A 13,756-nucleotide genomic window follows, 5' to 3' on the forward strand; every position below is an offset into this window, starting at 1 on the left:
CCATTAGGCCCATTTCAAGAGGCAAAGCACCTGGTGATGATTCTATTCCAGCTGATATCTTCAAGGTGGGGATCCTTTGCTCATTCAAAAACTGACTGAAATTTTCCAGGTTATATAGCATGAAGAAGTTATCCCCCAAGAATTCAAGGATGTTTCTATTGTCCATTTCTATAAAGTTAAAGGGAATAGATTGATCTTTGAGAATCACAGGGGGTATTTCTCTTTTAGTAATTGCTGGTAAGATTCTTTTCAGAGTCCTTCTCAATAGCTTGATCCTTCACCTGGAAGATGATCACCTTCCTGAGAGACAGTGTGGCTTCAGAAAGGGAAGAGAAACAATCAATATGGTGTTTGCTGCTGGACAACTACAGGAAAAATGTCAGGAATAGAATAGAAGTATTTATACAACATTTGTAGATCTGATCAAAACCTTTGATACTGTCAGTCATGAAGGATGATGGCAAATTATGTCAAAATTTTATTGCCCAGAAAAGTTCATTATTATTGTACATCAATTTCATAACAGCATGCATTCGCAAGTTCTGGATAGTGAATAATGCTCTCAAGATTTCCCAGTCAACTGTGGAATAAAACAAGGATATATCCTTCCTCCCATATTTTTAGCATGGTGTGTTCAGTCATATTATCAAGTACCTTCAATGTGGATCAACATAACTTTAACATAAGCCATTGCATTGATGGCAAATTCTTTAACTTGAAAAGGCTACAAGCCAAGACCAAAGTGGAGGGAGTGTTGGTGCATGTCTCCTATTTGCAGATGATTGTGCACTCAATGTAGCCTCTGAAGCTGAGATGCATTAAAGTATGGACTGATTCTCTGCTACTTGTGCTAATTTTGGTTTAACAATTAGCACCCAGAAAACACAGGTCCTCCATCAACCAACACTACATCATCCATATGTGGAACCACCAATTACAGCAAATGGAGGAGTTTTGAGTACTGTGGAGAAGTTAACTAACCTTGGTAGTGTCCTTTCCAAGTAGGTACACAGTGACAATGATGTTGGCACCCATGTTGCCAGAGCTAGCTCAGTATTTGGGAGACCCCAAAAGAAAGTACGGGAAAGAAGACTACCAAAGTGAAGGTCTACAGAGTCATTTTACTAACCTCATTGCTAAATGCCTGTAAAACTTGGATAGTCTGTCAGTGCCATGTCAGGAAACTGAATAACTTTCACTTATATTGTCTTAGAAAGATTCTGAAGATCATCTGGCAAGAGAAGATACCAGAAATTGAGTTCCTTTCTCAAGCTAAACTGCCTAGCATTCTAACGTTACTACAGAGAGTAAAACTAAATGGGCTGGACATGTTTTTAGAATACCAGACATATACTTGCCAAAAAAAATTACTTTCTGGAGCACTCACATAGGGCAAGTGCTCAAAGGGGGTCAGAAGAAGCTATACCAAGACACCCTGAGGGTCTTATTGAAGAACTTTACAACTGATTGTACAGCATGAGAGACACTGGCACAGGACCACCCAGCATGGTGTGCCTTCATTAGTCAGGGTCTTGCATTCTATGAGAAAGGCACAATTGAAGCAGCTCATAGGAAATATGATACCCCTAAGTTTAGAGTACCCACTCCAGGTGTTCACATGGATTGTTTGTGGCTGACCTGTGGTAGAGCATTCCAAGTTCATATTGCTATGATCAGCCACAGTGGGGCACACTGTAATCTGTTTCAACCATAATGATGTCTTTTTTTGATAATGAAAGACAAGAAGAAAAAATCAATACTACAAAATGAACTGCTAATAAATATTTTTTCATGTGGGGCCTTTCCACTTTTTATGATTTCTTTGGGATATAACTCTTGTAGTGGTTTGGCTGGATTCATAGCCCTTTATGCTTAATTACAAATTGTTTCCCGGAATGATTGGATTAGTTCACATCTCTACCAACAGTGCTTATTGTCCCAGTTTTCCCGCACCCTCTCCAAAATTTACCATTTCCCTTTTTTGTCAAGTTAGCCAATCTGATAGATGTAAGGTGGTACTTCAGGGTTGATTTAATTTAAATTTCCCTAATCATTAATGATTTTAAAGTATTTTTTTTAATATGACTAGAGGTTGCTTGATCTTTTCATCTGAAAAATGCCTGTTCATAGGACAACTTATTATAAATTTGACTGAGTTCTCTATATATTTTGCAAAAGATTTCTTTATCATAAATAGTAACTGAGAAAATTGTTTCCCATCCTCATATATTCCTTCTCATTTTGGTTGTCTTGTTTTTACTTTTTGAAAAATATTCATTTAAAGTAGACAAAATTATTCATTTTTCAATTTATGTTCTCTATCTCCTCTTTAGTAATAAAATACCATTTCACAGATTTCACAAATGGACAATTGTTATTTTAATTGGTTTATTATGTCACTCTTTATGTCTAAATCCTATAGCCATTTCAAACTTATCTTGACATAAGATACAAAACAGTGGTAGTTTGCGTTTATCAAACACTATATAAGGACAGTCATTTATTGCTCTTTCATTTGCACCTAATCTATTCCATTTATTCACTCTCTTTCTCGGCCAGTACCAAAGAGTTTTGATGACTTCTTTGAAGTATAGTTTAGATCTGTTATGGCTTCTTTTGCATTTTTAAATTAATTACCTTGATATTCTTGACTTTTTGTTCCTTCAGACAAATTTTGTTACTATTTTTCTAGCTCAATAAAATAGTTTTTAATAATAGTTTGATTAGTATGGCACTGATTAAGTAATTTAATTTAGATATAACCACCATTTTAATTATATTAGCTCAGCTTACCCATGAGCAATTTACATTTTTTTAATTTTATAGATATGACCTTATTTCTGTGAAAAGTGTTTTGGGATTGTTTTCAAATACTTACTGGGCTTCTCTTGGGAGATAGATATTCAATTATTTTATGTTGTCTACAATTACTTTAAATGAAAGTTCTCTTTCTATCTCTTGCTTTTGGGTTTGCCAGTTTTCTTTCTCTCTCTCTCTCTCTCTCTCTCTCTCTCTCTCTCTCTCTCTCTCTCTCTCTCTCTTTCTCTTCCTTTCTTCCTTCTGTCTGTCTGCCCTTCCTTCTTTCTTGCTTTCTGTCCATCTTTCTGTCTTTCTGTCTATCTAGCCAGCTATCTAGCTATACAGAGAGAGAGAGAGAGAGAGAGAGGTGTTGATGATATTTATCAGCAGTCTATTTTATATCCTGAAGCTTTTCTGAAGTTGTAATTATTTTAAGTAGTTGTTTTTTGTTTTTTGTTTTTGCAAGGCAAGGGGGTTAAGTGATTTGCCCAAGGCCACACAGCTAGGCAATTATTAAATGTCGGAGACCAGATTTGAACTCAGGTACTCCTGACTCCAGGGCCAGTGCTCTATCCACTGTGCAACCTAGCCATCCCTCAAGTAGTTTTGTAGTTGATTTTCTAGGGTTCAATAAGTATGATATAATCTGTGAAGAGTGAGCATTTTGTTATTTCATTGCTATTCTTATTCCTTCCAATTATTTTTCTTTTTTTCTGTTTAGAGTAAGATTTACTTAGTGCTTACACCCTCTTTTCTTCCCTCTTTTATATTGGGTTCTTTGTGCTTCTTCATGTACTGTTATTTGTCTTCTAATGATTCTGCCATCTTCTCCTAGAATAATCTCTTTTTGTCCATGTTCTAATTGTTTTATAACTTTTTGGTACCCATTTCCTTTATGAAAGTATATTCCTTTCAACTGTCACAATAGACATTTAATTCTCAGGAGTCATAATCATCCTTATATTATAATTAGTGTTTACTCACACACTCTTTTTAAATCCCTCCAACTATCCCAATAGAAAAACAACTCTCCAGAATTAAAATTTTGATCACATGACAGTCAATTTTTTGCCCATACCCTCTGTCAAGGTATGTTCATTTCAGCTGTCTTTCTCTCAATAGTTAAGTATTATTTTGCCATGTGTGGATTTAGTATTACTGATTACTTTTTGTTTCCTAATTCCTAATTTAATGCATCTCTTGAGTCTTTTATTTGCAGATCAACTTTTCTGTACAGTTTTATTCTTTCTCTCACGTCAATTTAAAAATCCTCTCCTCATTGAAAATTCAGCTTTTGTCCCTGAAAGAAGATGCTACATTATGTGAAGTGGTTGATTCTTGGTTGTAATCTAAGCTCCTTTGTCCCTGAGACATCGTCTTTCAAGCCCTCAGATCCTTTGGTGTTGAAACATAATCCTGATTGTGGCTCCCTTGTATTTAATTGCCTTTATTTGCCTTCTTTTTTCTTTTAGCTAAGAATTCTGCAATTTGAAGATCATATTCCTTGGAGTTATTATTTTCGGGTCTCTTTTTTTTCTTTTTTTTTTCTTTTGCAAGGCAATGGGGTTAAGTGACTTGCCCAAGATCACACACCTAAGTAATTATTAAATGTCTGAGACTGGATTTGAACTCAGGACTGACTTCAGGACCAGTACTCTCTACACTACACCACTTAGCTGTAGGGTCTCTTTCTTGAGGTGATTGTTGGATTTTTTTCAAGGATTAATTTTTTTTCATGTTTTTAGGATATTAGGGAAATTTCCCATGATAATTTTCTGAAAGATAGTATGCAGACTCGTTTTCTGATTGTGGCTTCAAGGGAGAATAATGTCATAAATTATCTCTCCTGGAGAAGTTTTCCATTTTTTTCCCTGAAATGTATTTCACAGATTTATTTTATCTTTTCAATTTTTTGTTCCTATTTTATGGAATCTTGGTGTCTCATACAGTCATTCATTTCCATTTGTGCAGTTCTAGTTTTTAGCATTATTTTCTTTTGTATTTCCTTTGCCCATTGTTTAACTTTATTTATATATGAGTCACTCTACTCTTTCCATTGGTCAATGTTATCTTCAGTTTAGTCAATTGTACGTTTTTGAAATTATTGTTTTCTTCAGTCAGGTTTTCATAATTCTCTTGCATGATTCTAATTTCTTTTCTTTATTTTTTTATTCTCTTCTTTGCTTTTTAAAATCCTTTTTGAACTCTTGCAAGAACTTTTTGTATTCAAGGCTTCACGTGTAGGCATTTGTCATTACTTTACTCTTTGGAGATGGTACTTTATATTATCTCTATCAGAATGCCACCTATCAATTGTCAAAATTTCCTTTTTGTTTATTTATTTTTTGCTCATTTTGATAGTTGAATCCTGCCCCTGAAATATAGGCTGAACAGTCCCATGCATTTTGTTCTTGGTGCCAGGGAGTCTGTGGTGTTCCCTGTGCTAAGTCAGCCCAATACCACACCAGTGTTCTAGGGATCAATCCTTGATCTCTGAGCTGTGATTTAGAGTTTCACTGCTAGCCTATTGAGCTAAAACTTCAGGCACTTCAAGATCTGAACCACTTTGAGAATTGAACTGTGCCAGGACCTGATTTATGTTTTAACTAAAGAGACTCTTTTGGTTTTCTAGATTTCCCACCTTCAGTGGGTTACACAATATTTTTATACATATGAGATGGACCTTTTCTTGAAGTTTCTACAAGATATCTTGCTGAAAAATTGTTTCATTGTTTCATTTTGTTTTATTGGGGTTTGGAGTTTCAATGGCTTTAGGATCCTTTTAGAGGCTTCATTCAAAGTTATTTTTTTTTTAAATAAAAATCTCTGGCAACTTCCTAGTTTTGCTCCAATATTATTATCTTCTTTTGATATTTGACCCTCCCTGAGATAGCTTTTAAAACAGGCCCTCATTGATTTCTCCTCTAACACATATTTGCTTGATATGGACTCCTCTAGAATAATTATTCTCCCTTCCTATTGGTAGCATACCATGGTTTTGACATTTGGTGATATAAATTTGAAATTTAGTGTAAAGGAAGATGGCAAAATGAATAAAAATGAATAATAATGAATTTAAAGTGCCTTATTTACATTTATAAATTTAAATGAGCAAGTACAATGTAGAGTAGACATAGTTTAAAGAAAATATGAAAAAAATTGCACATCTAATAAAATGACTAGCAGTTGAGGAAAAGGAACTCTCACTTCAATATTAAAAAAAAAAATTCTTTCACTGGTGGGAGGGGCAGAGTCAAGATGATGGAATAATGGAGGTAATTTCCATAACCTTTCCCCCAGACCACTCCAACTACCTTTAAATAATGACTCTAACCAAATTCCAGAATTGTGGGACCCACAAAGAGACTGAGTAAAACAAATTCCCAGCCCAACAACTTGAAAGATCCTAGGAAAGAATCTGTTACAGTGGAGTTATAAAAGGCCTGCAGTACAGCTCAGTCTCCCTGGAGGAAACCTACTCCAGTCATCCAGGAACAGCCTGCAGAGTGCCTTGATTCCTGGGAACACCTGTATCCATGGTAATTGGGGTAGCTTTCTAGACTTCTCAGACCAAGGATTGCCAAGGAAAATTGTAAAGGACAGTGGGAAAACTCTGACAAACTAGAGTAAGAATGGAACACAAGCCACAGAACAGAACCAGTCACAGGAACCAGGATTAGGTCTGGGGAACTACCAAGAAGGGAACCACGCTATAACTGCTTCTAGAATGGTTCAATCCATGGAAAGCAAGGGGGGGTTGGGGAGATTGCAGAGTTATCTTTTCTCTCCTTGAGGCAAGACTATTGCTTTGCCCATACTCAGATCCAAGTGTATTCTGGGGCTCTAGTCCCAGGAAAAAGAGTTTTACTGTCCTAGCAGAGCAGGGATTCTTCTCACAGTTCCAGGGTAGAGGGGAGTTCTTGTGGTCATCCACAGACCAGAGCAGATGTGAAATGGAAGTCATAGACTCTCATCAGTGTCTGGAGGAATTGAGGTCCCAGTGGAGGGGGGGAAGAGGGATATGTCCTTGAAACCAGCTGCAAAATCCCTTAAAAGCATGGAACAGAATCTCTTCCACCTTGGAAACAGAGTTCCACCTTAACAAAGAATTAGAAATCAAATCATATCCTAGGGAAAAGAACGAACAGCAGAAGAAAATAAATCTAACCAGAGACAATTACTTTGGGTTTTTAGAAGATAACAAAGTCAAAATGTCTGTATCTAATGCCTCCAAGTAAAATATGAATTGTTCTTAGGCTATGGAAATCCTCAAAAAAGATTTTGAAAATCAATTGAGGGATGAAGAGGAAAAATTGGGAAGAGAAATGAGAGTGATGCAGAAAAATCAGGAAAACTAAGGCAGCAGCTTGGTGAAGGAGATACAAAAAAGTCATGAAGAAAATAAGATCTAAAACCCCAGTTTGGATCAAATGGAAAAAGTGGTCCAAAAGGACAATGAGGAGAAGAAAACCTTCAATAGCAGAACTGGCCAGATGGAAAAGGAGATACAAAAGCTCAATAGAGGGAATATTTCCGACAAATGTAGAATAGAACTAAGGAAAGTTGATGACTCTATGAGAAATCAAGAAACAATAAAGCAAAAGCAAAACAATGAAAAACTAGAAGCAAATATAAAATACCTCTTTAGAAAACAACTGATCTGGAAAACATCCAGGAGAAATAATTTAAAAACTATTAGTCTACCTTAAAGTCATGACCAAAAAACTTTTTTTCAGGAAAACAATTTTCAAAAATTTTCCAGGAAAATTACCCTGATATACTAGGAGTAGAATGTAAAATAAAAATGAAAGAATCCCCCATTCACCTCCTGAAAGCAATTCCAAAATGAAAACTGCCAGGAATTTTAAAGTAAAATTTCAGAACTCCTAAGTCAAGGAAAAAATGTTACAAGCAGCCAGAAAGAAACAATTCAAATAACAAGGAACTACAGTCAGGCTAACAGAAGATTAAACAGTTTCTATGTTAAGGACTTGGCTTGGAATATGATATTCCAGAAGGCAAAAGAACTTGGTTTATAACCAGGAATCAACTACCCAGGATAACTAAAAATACTCTTTCAAGGAAAAAGATGGACATTCATTGGAATAGTGGACTTTTACACTTTCCTAATGAAATGACCAAAACCAAACAGAAAGCTTGATCTTCAAATACAAGACTCAGGTGAATCAAATAAAAGGTAGATGGGAAGGGCAAATTTTGAGGGATTTAATAATGTTGAACTGCTGTATTCCTGTATCAGAAGATGATACTTATGAGCTGATACCAAGGTATAATATATTATAAAAATGGAGTTGTAGTAGGAGAAGGAATGATTTGGGAGAAATGGAAAGGAGTGTTTGGGATAAATTATTTCCCATAAAAGAGAAAAGAAAAAGCTCTTTTTATCTGGAAGGCCTGAGATGCAAGACCCGGTATTTCAAGCAAAGCCCCTGAGTCTCTAGCCAGAGTCCCCATTTATCTGTGGTAGGGTGCAACTTTCTCTATCATGAACACAGAAACAGTTCATACTGTTCATACTGTATTCCAAGATCCAGGTATGGGCAACAAATCTTCCTAAGCATTTGTTATCCATAGGAAGGCTCTGGCATTTCTAGCTCAGATTGTATGAAGACAAGGCCGATCCAGTTCCAGAGAGTGGGCCTCTGACACCTCCAAAAAATCCAAAGAAGAAGCTGCTGCTTCTTTTCCAGAGGGTTCATAGAGTAATATCTGGAGTTACAAACCCCCAGTGAGCAAGGCCTCGAGAGATCTCAACACTGAAGTTCTGAGTTTCAGACCTTCCCCCAATACAAGACCCTAGGGAAAGCTAACCTCCCAAAATAAAGAAAGGCCAGGACAAAGCAGGGCTATTTTTTTTCTCTCTCTGTTTAATATGGCAAGCTGAGAACAAAAAGATTGATTCTCCAGGTTCATTCTTTTTATTTTTTGGTTTATTTATTTTATATTATTACAGCAATCTTGATGTGAGAGTAAACATAAACTCCTCCAAAAGGTAGAGCAATCTCGAGAATAGTGAGAAATGAAAAAAGTATATTTCAGTTTGTGTTCCGATCACAAATATATATTTTATTAAAAAGGTTGACAGCAAAGAGACAGGAATAAGGGAGAGGGTGAATGGGTAAATTATATCACATGAAGAGGTGCAAAGTATCTACTACAATAGAGGGGAAGAAGGGAGGAAGTGAGAAAAACCTGAATATTACTGTCATCAGATTTGGCTCAAAAAGGGATTCATACACACACACACATACACACACACACACACACACACACACACACACACACACACACACTCACTCAGTTGAGTTTAGGAATTTATCTTAGCTTCCAAGTTAATACTTGGAGGAGAAGGGAAGGAGGGAAGGGGGAAAAGATAGAATGAAAGGAAGAAAGAAAGGGAAAAGGGGGGAAAAGGGAAGGGAGTTGATAGAATGGGGTCAAACACATTGAGGGAGGCAGTATTCAGAAGCAAAATACTGGAGAGAATGGATAAGATGAAAGAAGGGTGAAACTGCAAACAGAAGGGAGATAGTATGTAAGGCAATAAAGTGTAATTATTAATTTGAAGGTGAATTGGATTAACTCTCCTGTAAAATGGAAGTGGATAACAGAGTGGATTAAATACTAGAATCCCACAATATTCTGGTTACAAGAAACACATCTGAACCTGAGTTACATACAGAGTCATGGTAAAAGACCAAAGAATAATTTATTATGCTTCAACTCAAGTGGAAAAAGCAGGGGTACTAATTCTAATTTCAGACAAAGAAGCTGCAAAAAATGAATCTCATTAAAAGAGATAAGAAAAGAAACTATATCCTCTTAAAATATATCATAGACAATGAAATTATTTTAATACTAAATATGTATGCAGCAAGCAGTATAGCATCCAAATACTTAAGAGAAGATGAATGAATTACTGAATGACATAGAAAGCAAAACTCTACTGATAGAGGTCCTCAATCTCCCTCTCTCAGAATTAGATAAATCTAACCATAACATAAAAAGAAGGAAATTATGGAGGGAAATAAAATATTAGAAAACTTAGATATCATAGACCTTGAAGAAAATTGAATGGGGATAGAAAGGAATATATTTTTTTTTCCTGTGGTACATGGCACCTACACAAAAACTGACCATGTATTAAGATTAAAAACTTTTTCAGAATGGCAGAAATATCAATTACATCCTTTTCAGACCATAATGCAAAAAAAATCTTGTGCAATAAAGGGTCATGGATAGAATGACCTAAAACTAATTGGAGACTAAATAAGTTAATTTTAAAGAATAAATGTATCAAATTGAATTCAAATCTGGCCTCAGACACTTAATAATTACCTAGCTATGGGGCACACAGTGGATAAAGCACCAGCTCTGGAGTCAGGAGTACCTGAGTTCAAATCTGTCCTCAATCAGTTAGTAATTACCTAGCTGTGTGGCCTTGAGCATGCCACTTAACCCCATATCCTTGAAAAAAAACTTAAAAAAATAATTACCTAGCTGTGCTACCTTGGGCAAATCACTTAAGTCCATTGCCTTGCAAAAACCAAAAAGCAAAGAAACAAAAGAAAAAAAATAGATTTAAAAAACTGGGTAAATATCAATTGCTCATGGGTAGACCAAGTTAATATACAATTCTTACTAAATCAAACTTCCACAAATTTCTTCAGTGAACTTAAAAAAAAATAGTAACTAAATTCATCTGGAGCATCACAAGTTGAGGGAATATTGAGGGAATTAGTGTGTGTGTGTATGGGGGGGGGGAAGCAATTATGTGACCTAGATATACTAGATCTAAAATTATATTATAAAGCATCAGTCATCAAAACTATCTGGTACTAGCTAAGCAATAAAGTGATGGATCCATTTTGAAGAGAAGGGGGAATGGGGGAGGGGCTTTTCAGATCCTGGGGTCCTGGATCCAGTAGCAGCTGAACCTGAGAAGCTAGCTGCCCAGGCCTTGGCTGCCAAAGTAGGTGGGGGTGGGAAGCTGGTCTAGGTTTCACTGGAGGTCGGGTTTTGGCTGTGAATGTGCTCCAGCCCATCAGAAACAGGAAGGTGGCTGATTATTCACAATTTCAAGAATCTGACGATGTAGATGAAGATTATGGAAGAGATTCAGCTCCTCCAGCAAAGAAAATCTGATCATCACCTCGAGAAGCTAAAAATAAGAGGCTGTCTGGGAAAAATTCACAGGAAGATAGTCAGAACTCTGATGAAAAAGATGTGAAGACGAAGAAGGATTATTCACACTCACCAGAGGACAGTGAAGTTGAAAAAGAAGATCCCAAAAATGTTCACCAACATCAGGCAGCATCCAAAGCAGCTGCCAAGCAGAGACAGATGCTCGTGGAAGATTTGGTCAGTGAAGAAGAACAACAAGAAGTGGCACCATTCCAGGAGAAAGATTCAGGCCGTGATGAAGACTTCCTAATGGAAGATCATGATGATAGTGATTATGGAAGTACAAAAAGAAATCCAAGCATGAAAGGAAAGAAAAGAAAATGCCCAAACTCAGGATAAAGGATAAAGTGACACTAAGTTCAGTGAAAGGGAAAGGAAATATGGGCCGTCCCACAGCATCAAAGGCATCAATAGAAAAGACTCCTTCCCACAAAGAAAAGGACTATGAGCCAGAAAGCCCTCTCACTCCAAGAAAAGAAAGTCTGCCATCCCTTCACCAGAAAAGTCTGGGAATGAAGGTTTTGAAGATGAAGCCCAGTCTTGGGAAGACTGAAAAGTGATGGTTTGGGGAGATTTTATTTAAAGAAAAAAAAGGGGGGGAGAAAATTTACTTAGGGTAGAACATGGCTTTGGCTATATCTTGACTTATGGGCTTTGAATGCTTCCTTGTCCTGCCCCCCCCCCCCCGAGATAACATCTCCTTACCCTACTCCCCCTTTTTAAGAGAAAATTCTGGTCATTTTAAAAAAATTACTTCTGTCTTTTCCCTCTCCCAGTCTCCAGTAATAGTCATGACAAAATATCCAATGAATTTGCCATCTAACTTTAAAAAAAGAAAAATGAAAGGGTTACTACAAGTGAAGCAATAAAATTTGAAGCAAATTGAAATTTTAACTTTGCTAAAACTTATCAAAGTGAACAGGAATCCAATATAGATTCTAAATGAAAATGGAAAAGGAGTATAATATTCAAAGAGAATTTTAAGGGTCTTGTGATGGAAAATACCATCCATATCCAGAAAAGGAACTGTGAAGCTTAAATTTACCTGAATTTTTTAGCCACTATCAGCAAAGATAAAAAAATGTTTATATTTAATTTTTTAAAATCATGAATGTAAAATTTCATTGACTTCACAGGAAAGTGATTAATATAAACACCACCTTAAATATCCCATATCTCTAATCCCATTTGGGTTAACCCAATTTAGACCAGGCCACATGACTTTTTGGCATAGGGTTTTTGTTGTTGTTATTGTTTTGTTTTGTTCTATTTCACTCCTAGTCATCTCAAAGAGAATAGGGAAGGGTAAATTCTTTTGTTTTCCTGCTAAGGTCCTTAGAGAGGTAAATGATGTTTAACCTAAAAATCAGCGAGGCAGTGCATCAAAGTCTAAGTGACTTTGTTTCAGATCTGAATATCCATGGCTTGGTGTTTTTAAAATAAAAATGTATCTATTCTTTTTCTTGGAATAAAATTTGCCAAGGATCAAGAGGAATTCAGATTTTAACAGCAAGATTGCTGTTACCACACACACTGGGTTTCTTCTCAAACTGACAATGTTTAGGTTTTAGCCAATAAAGAACCCGTTAATGTAAAACTAAAAAAAAGAAACAAAGAAAGAAAGAAAGAAAGAAAGAAAGAAAGAAAGAAAGAGAGAAAGAAAGAGAGAGAGAAATAGAGTGGTGGATCAGTGGAATAGATTAGGTACAAAAGAGAGAGCAGTAAATGCTATTATTTACTATTTGGTAAACCCTAAGATTCCAGATTCTAGGATAAGCCCTCACTCTTCAATAAAAACTGCTGGGAAAACTGGAAAATATTATGTAGAAACTAGGAATGGGCCTTCACACTTAATATCAAGATAAGATCAAAGTGGGTGCAGGATTTTGACATAAAAGATATCATAAGTCAATTAAGGGAACAAGAAATAGTTTACCTTTCAGATCTGTAGAAAAGGTCACAGTTTATGACCAAAGAATAGATGGAGAACATTATAAAAAACAAACTGGATAATTTTAGTTACATTATATTAAAATGTTTTTGCACAAACAAAATCACTACAACCAAGATTTAAAGGAATGTAGTAAATTGGGAAATATTTTTACAACTAATATTTCTGTCAAATGACTCATATCTAAAATACATAGAGTACTGGGTCAAATTTATACAAAAAAAATCATTCTCCAATTGATAAATGGGCAAAGGATATGGAAAAATCAATTCTCAGACAAAGAAATCAATCCATAATCATATAAAAACGATCTAAATCATTATTGATTAGAGAAATGCAAAAGTAAAGAATCTCTGATTACCACACCTCGCAGATTGGCCTATAGGACTAGAAAAGATAATGATCAGTATTGTAGGGGATGTGGGACACTAATGCATTGTTGATGGAACTGTGAACTGATCCAGACTTTTGGTGAGCAATTTGGAATAATGTCCAAAGGGCAATAAAAACGTTCATGCCCTTTAATACAGCAATTCCACTACTGGATCTTTATCCTGAAGAGATAATGAAAAGGCGTAAAAATCCCACATGTACAAAACTATTCATAAAAATTCTTTCTATAATTTCAAAGAAATAGAAATTGAAGGAATGTCCATCAATTGGATATTGGCTGACAAACTGTACTATATGTATGTAATGGAATCCCATTATTCTATAAGAAATCATGAGGGATAGAATTTCAGAAAAGTCTGGAAAGACTGTATGAAGTGATGTTGAATGAAACAGGCAGAAACAGAACAT

General features: G+C 35.8%; 1 pseudogene; it reads left to right on the forward strand.

Moving 5' to 3' along the window:
• The first annotated feature begins 1,033 nt into the window (after nt 1-1,033).
• Nucleotides 1,034-11,557, forward strand: LOC141511969 (nuclear ubiquitous casein and cyclin-dependent kinase substrate 1 pseudogene; annotated as a pseudogene).
• The last annotated feature ends 2,199 nt before the right edge of the window (nt 11,558-13,756 follow it).

Source organism: Macrotis lagotis, chromosome 2, assembly GCF_037893015.1.
Source record: "Macrotis lagotis isolate mMagLag1 chromosome 2, bilby.v1.9.chrom.fasta, whole genome shotgun sequence".
NCBI classification, from domain to species: domain Eukaryota; kingdom Metazoa; phylum Chordata; class Mammalia; order Peramelemorphia; family Peramelidae; genus Macrotis; species Macrotis lagotis.